The 6170-nt window shown below is 40.3% G+C and overlaps 1 protein-coding gene across 14 annotated transcripts in view; it reads left to right on the top strand.

Moving 5' to 3' along the window:
* KLF12 (Kruppel like factor 12) overlaps positions 1-6170 on the top strand; it is a 488339-nt gene that overhangs the window by 36745 nt on the left and 445424 nt on the right. For 11 of the 14 annotated variants that reach the window (XM_006018139.3, XM_025197322.1, XM_025197321.1 and 8 more), the window contains exon 1: positions 99-304. The exons of 2 other annotated variants lie outside the window; for them this stretch is intronic. The gene's annotated coding sequence lies outside the window, so the exon portion shown is untranslated. Of the gene's footprint in view, positions 1-98; positions 305-534; positions 1293-6170 lie in introns of those variants that run through there. One more of the 14 variants, XM_025197311.1, reaches the window with a different exon arrangement.

Genomic DNA, 6170 nt, shown 5'->3' with positions numbered 1-6170 from the left:
TCCTCCCCCCCCTCAGCCTGTCCCACTCCCTCTTGTGTCTGCCAAGCCTCCACCCCCCGACCCACCCTGCCTCCAGCCCCATCATGTGATGCGGGGAAGTCATTTGCAAGTACAACAGTTCTCTGTGGTGCCCCCATTCATTTCCTGAGAGCTGCATTAGAGCCGCTGAAGGGAGACTGGTGTGTGTGCGTGTGCATGGCTGCGTGTGACACGGTGTGTGTGTGTGCCAGGGACTGAGAGAGAGGGGAGACTCTGTGTAAAGGCAAAGAGAACAAATCTCTCCTGCTCTGCAGCTTCTGGTCAGGTCTGTGCCTCTTCCATTTCTTATGCGAATAAACATTCCTTTTTGTAAAATGATTATTACTATTTATTATTATTATTATTATTATTATTATTATTATTATTATTCCTTTATCTCTTTCTTTCTTTCTTTTTTTTTTAGTTCTGTCTTTTTTGTTTCTTTGGCTGTCCCGTGCAATCTCTCTCTGCCTGTCTGTTTCTGTCATAAGCTGGAGTGGGATCCTTTCAGATGGGTGGCAGGCTGCTCTTTTGAATGGGGCAAGTGGGGGTGGAGGTGGGAAGGAGGGGGGTTGGGATGCTCTTTTGCCAAACAAATCCATGTGCTTTAAAATCCTAGCAAGGATGCAAAAGAAAAGAAAAATAAATACGACCCCCAGGTTAACATAATGCATATTGATGGATGTAGTAGGTTCCAGGGAGTGGAAGTGTTGGGGCACATAGAAAATGTAGGGTTGGAGGGGACCTCAGGAGGTCATCTAGTCCAACCCCCCTGCTCAAAACAGGACCAGCCCCAACTAGATCATCCCAGCCCAGGTTTTGTTTAGGCGGATCATCCCGGCATTGTAAGGAAGAAAGAAATGTCAGGCTGGGTTTGGGGTTTGCGGCACTGTTTTGCCATTCTGAACCTTTATTTGCCTGCATGGTATTGGGAGGAGGTGGAGAGTAACGGGTTAAGATGGAGATGACACCGTTGGCATTAATAGTGGTCCTAGTGCTATAGTCATTATTGTCTCTGGTAGTCATGATGTGTAGCTGTCACTTGCAACAGTGCATAGTTCATGGAAGTAGCTGGGGGCTGGCCTATGGCTGTTATATTCAATTAAGGTGGACTGAGCCGGAGTTGACAAGGGAGAACTTTACATGGAGGCCAGTTGTGAAGAGTGGTTCAGCTTGGGAGCCACCACTGATCTCTTATAAGCTTGCTGTAATGTGACGAGTGAGTGCTGACCTCGGTGACATTAGTCTGTATTCATGCGAGCAGCTTCTATGCAGTAAGAATCGATTCCGATTTTGTTTGTTACACAACTGCTATTGGAACTTTCTGTGAACTTTTATATGGAGGGCAAAAAAAAAAAAAAAAGTCAACATGCCAGATTTGATTAATGGCATATTTAAATTGATTGTTTTGGGGGAAACAATAACCCGATCCTTTGTGTTGTATTCCCTCCATCTCTCCCTTTGACTCTTCCTTCTCCCCATGAAAAGCTAACAGCTCTGCATACCTTATGAGTAAATAATAACTTTAATTCAACTGATAAATGCTGACTGTGTTCGGTTAAAGTATAAGTACAGTGGAATGTGTAATCTGGATAAACAGTCTGTGCAGTTGATATTGTCACTCACTAATTTAACTATACGGATTGTTAAAGTACCGTTCAGCAAAGGTAATTTAAAAAATATGTCAGTCAGTAATATTGCCTTTCATCAAATTACTTATTTAAAGAAAATTACTGTTCTGTAGTTACATTCCTGCTAGGGAAACAAATACTCGTATTTACATTAAAAGCATGTGCATAGAGCTGCTACAGCAGATGTGCCAGTCAAACAAACGTCACCCTGTAAATCCACCTAAACCATTCCCTTCCCTTTTCTTACTGGAGGACAGAGTTGTTCAGATAAGTAAATGGTCTGATATGAAATTGGTGCTGATGACAAAACAGGGTGGTTCAGGAGTTTGTGATGTGAATAGGAGAGGTCACTTTTAAACACTGGGTGTATTCTGCTACTCCGATTTTTTTTCTATCACTTACAGAAGCGTAATATTTATTCACTTTCAAGAAACACTTTTCAAACCTTGGTTATACAGCATCTACTGTTGTCATCACAAAAAATTAATTTATGTTCAGAAATGAATTTGATGCATTCAGAATCAGAACAAAGATGAGCAGTTTCTTGTAAGATCAGAAAGATAAACAATTTAGTTCAGTTGCATGATTTATATCGGTATGTAAAATTTGACTTGCCTGTGGCAGACTTTTTTTTCTGAATAGGTAAGTAAACTCTCTCTGTTCCATTATCAATCATGAAATAAATGTGTATGGTGTGGTATGTTTTTTTGGGGAGGGCGGGTATTTTGTGCTTTTTTTGCCATATCAGGTAGATAATTCACAACAACTTAGCAAGGCTCCTTTTTTATAGCACTGGTGCATGAGCTCCATTTTCTGGTTGGTCTCCAGCTCTGAAATGTAATAAGAACAGCAAAGTAGTCTCTAGTGTAGACTTAGTAACTATGCTGAATAGATTAGAGATGAGGCGATATAGTATTTCATTAATGATGTAAAGCTACAGTAAATACAGTCTGACTGCTTGCTTTTTATATAGCCTTTGTGCTTAAAAAAGCAAAAGAAAAGCTTTCTAGTGGGATGCAGTCAACTTGAAAATCTCCAGGCTGTATTAATGTACAAGAGCTCCCTATGATCGTCATCACTGTAAGATGTTAGTAAATAAAATGTTCTGTATTTTTCACTTTCTTTGTGGCTTTGGCAGTGTCTATATACAGTCTGTTTTGCTGTTGGTCATTTTGCTCTGACTGTACTAGCCTGATGACATCACTCTCATTCACTGCTCTGGGGGAGCTCACATGCACACCCAGGTCATGCTGGATGTTTTACCAATAGCAGCAGAGCAGCAGCTCTGTCTGCACTGGGGGACAAGGACAGTGCTCCTGATCAGCAGGGATCCTGGTTTTCTCTGATTTAAAAAAATCCCCAATTTTCGGATTTAAAAAAGTAACCTCAAATGCACATTTTTCCACAATTAAAATGAAATGCCACTAATACATAGATATATAGATATCTCTATATCTACATATCTCTATATCTATATATAGCAGTGTTTCATTTTAATGATGGAAAAATGTGGATTTTGAGTTACCTTTTTTAATCCCAAAATTGGGGATTTTTAAAAAATCAGAGTAAACTAGGGTCCCTGCTGATCAGGGATAGCCAAAGCAGCCAAGGGAGAGCACACCTTCCTTGACACCTGGTTATGGCTGGGAGCAATGGGAGCCTTAAGATGTGGTTTGGGTCCTTTCTCTTTCTGTACCAAACATGGAGCCAGCGAGATAATAAAACCAGGTAGATTGTGCAAATCTGCTTCCTCCAGTCCCTACTCTGTGTGGGATTGAGGTGGGGAGCTCTCCTGTTTAGGCCCCAGCCTCCCATGACATGTGGATGTTTAACAAACTAGAGGAGGGATTCCTTATTCCCTGCTACTTCTCTACTGGTCCTGGAAAGGAGTTTAGGGTTTAGGAGGTGTTATCTGGGTTCTGCTGCTGTTATTGAAGAGACTGGCAGGCATGCCAGAAGGGGAGGGTTGTGCTCAAGCTTGTTTGGTAGCCATGGTGGTATTCTCGGGCCTGCCCACTCTCCCTTGCTGCAAAGGCTCACACTGACCTCATTAGGGGAACAGAAAAATCCTTGCAGTGTTTTTATTTTAAAGGAATTTTCTTTAATATTCCCAACATTTTAAGGTATGCTTTATATAGAGAAGAAGGCTGTCAGAATTTTGTGTTGAAACAGATTAGAACTTGTTCGAGTTCAATGTCACTTTAGAAGAAAAGGTCCTTATCCTTTAGTATTTTGGGGTTGCATCTGCCCTTGGCTGTGCTGATGCAGAGCAATGGAGACAATAAAAAACACTGTAAGCTCTTTGGGGCAGTAGCTCTCTTTTTTTATTCTATGTACAGTTCATAAAACATTAGAGTCCATGCCTGCAGCTTCTGGTGCTACCACAGGGCAAATGAGTAGTAAAAATAATATAGGGAGCCTTTCTGAGCACCATCTTTCACAACTACTTAAAGGCCTTTATTATGTCAATGGCAGTGGTAAAAGATTTCATTTAACTCTGGGAACAGGATTGAGCCCCAGACAATTCTAACAGGAATGTGGTTTAGGGTTTGGGTGAGTGTCTGGCCACATTCAGCCCTTGTGAAAACAAAGTGAGGGTGAATACAGCTCCTGATCAGAGAAAAAACAATGTGTGACCACTGTTTGTGCCAGCCTGCCCTGAGCCATAATATCCTGCAGCTGCAGGATTGCTTTGTGAAGGTTGTGTGGTTGGCACTGCTCATTGCTACTCAGCCTTCTGGCCTGCTGCATTCAGAAAGGATAGGGTTTTGCATCATGTCACTTTTCTTCAAAAGTACAAGTTTATGTTTAAATAAAACATTCTATTTGGACATCAACTAAATGGGCACCCAGAAGTAAGCAGTTTGGGTATTACAGTAGTGGGAAAATAATTAACATTATTTTTTCAAACTGTTTTTTTTTGTGGCCTATGAAGTATTTTGAGTGTAGGGCTTTTTATGGAAATTACTGTGGTTTACCTTCCTGTGTTCTAATAGCAATAATTTCCCTTTCAAGAAATTAGATTTCATTTTATGGAAAAATTGGTAGTGGTGCAGCGCTGAGACCTTGACCTTCTGAACTCCGAACTAGTGGTTGTTTACTACAGTTGCAGTCTGTATGTGCTTGAAAGAGGAGGAGCTGCAAACACAAGCATGCTCACTTTCCCCAACCAAGAAGAAAACATAAAGCAGCATGACATTTTATAGCAAGCAGTGGAGAAATAGTGCTAAATAGTTGTCATGACTTTTCCTGTCCTCCTAAGTAGAATGTGTTATGCTCTATCTGCAAGACAGACTTGGAGTTTTGAAAGTGCAAATGTGAAAGTACAACTTCATTTCCCGTGCAGCAAAAAAAAAAGAGATGAGCTTTAAGATGAACGGCAAGCTTTATGCCAGGAAAAAAGCAGGGGTTTTTTACCCTAGTAAAAATACTTTTATAATAGAAGCCAGCGTTGTTCAGTCAGTCAAGAGTACTGTGTGCATTTTAGTGTAGTAACTGAAATTTAGGCTGTCTTTTCTCAGCTGAGTAATATGGAGTTTATGTTTGTTTGAAGACATTCTCAAATGAGAACATAAATAAGAGTAATATGTAAAAATGATTGCTTTAGTTAACATAAAAAAGCCCCAGCTCTGACAGTCTCTTGAAGAGCTGCATCTTGTTGCAGTACATAGTCACATGGGAATCCTGGGCAAACTGGTTGGCATCCATTTAGAATATAAAGTCATGCTGTGCTTTCCAGCATGCCAGCTATACTGTAGAGCATACCTCTCAGTTTAGAGGTTGACTTTTCAAAGTGCCTTAAAATCTGTATATTGATGTTGCCTTGAAATTTGGTGTACCTTATGGTTGGGGCAGAAGAGAGGTTACTAATCCATTTCACTTTTGGTATATGCTGTAGCATTTGTTTGTTTGCAAGTGCAATTGCAAAGTATTAATCCATTCTGATGCTTAGTTTACTTATTATATCAAGTAAACCATTTGGTTACAAAAAATTGTGAAACAATTAGGTTAGGAAGAACAAAGTATAAAAGTAGCTTTGCTATAAAGTCATACTATTTATGCTATGTATAACAGAAGTATACTGTTTGACTACCTTGTGTGTCATTGTAGGCTTTCATTGTATTTATTGAGGCCCATGAATAGTGGCCAAGACTTTGGCCCAGTCATGATCAAGCTATGAGAAATGAAATGTTCACGTTGTGTATTTTCAGGTAACAGTTACTTTTCATCTCTGTATCTGTTGGAAAAAGAATGTGGTCTGACCACAAGAACAGGAGCCTACCTCTCCTGCGTTTTAATCCTGGTTCCACTTTATGCAAATAATTATCTTTCTCATTGCTTTGTGGGGTATGATGGCCCAAACCATTCCTGTTTGAAATACAAGTGGTACAATTTAGCTCATAGAGGAACAACTAACTCAGCAGTGATTATGAAGCATTTTGAAAAAATGAGATCACCCCATCCTGTGTAGACGTTGCCTGGTATCTCTGCCAGGAGAAACAATCCTTTCTTGTCTGTTGC

The sequence above is a fragment of the Alligator sinensis genome, unplaced genomic scaffold (assembly GCF_000455745.1).
Source record: "Alligator sinensis unplaced genomic scaffold, ASM45574v1 scaffold241_1, whole genome shotgun sequence".
Classification (NCBI taxonomy): Eukaryota; Metazoa; Chordata; order Crocodylia; family Alligatoridae; genus Alligator; species Alligator sinensis.
The sequence above is the reverse complement of the archived record's forward strand: the minus strand, read 5'-3'. Positions and strand labels throughout refer to the sequence as shown.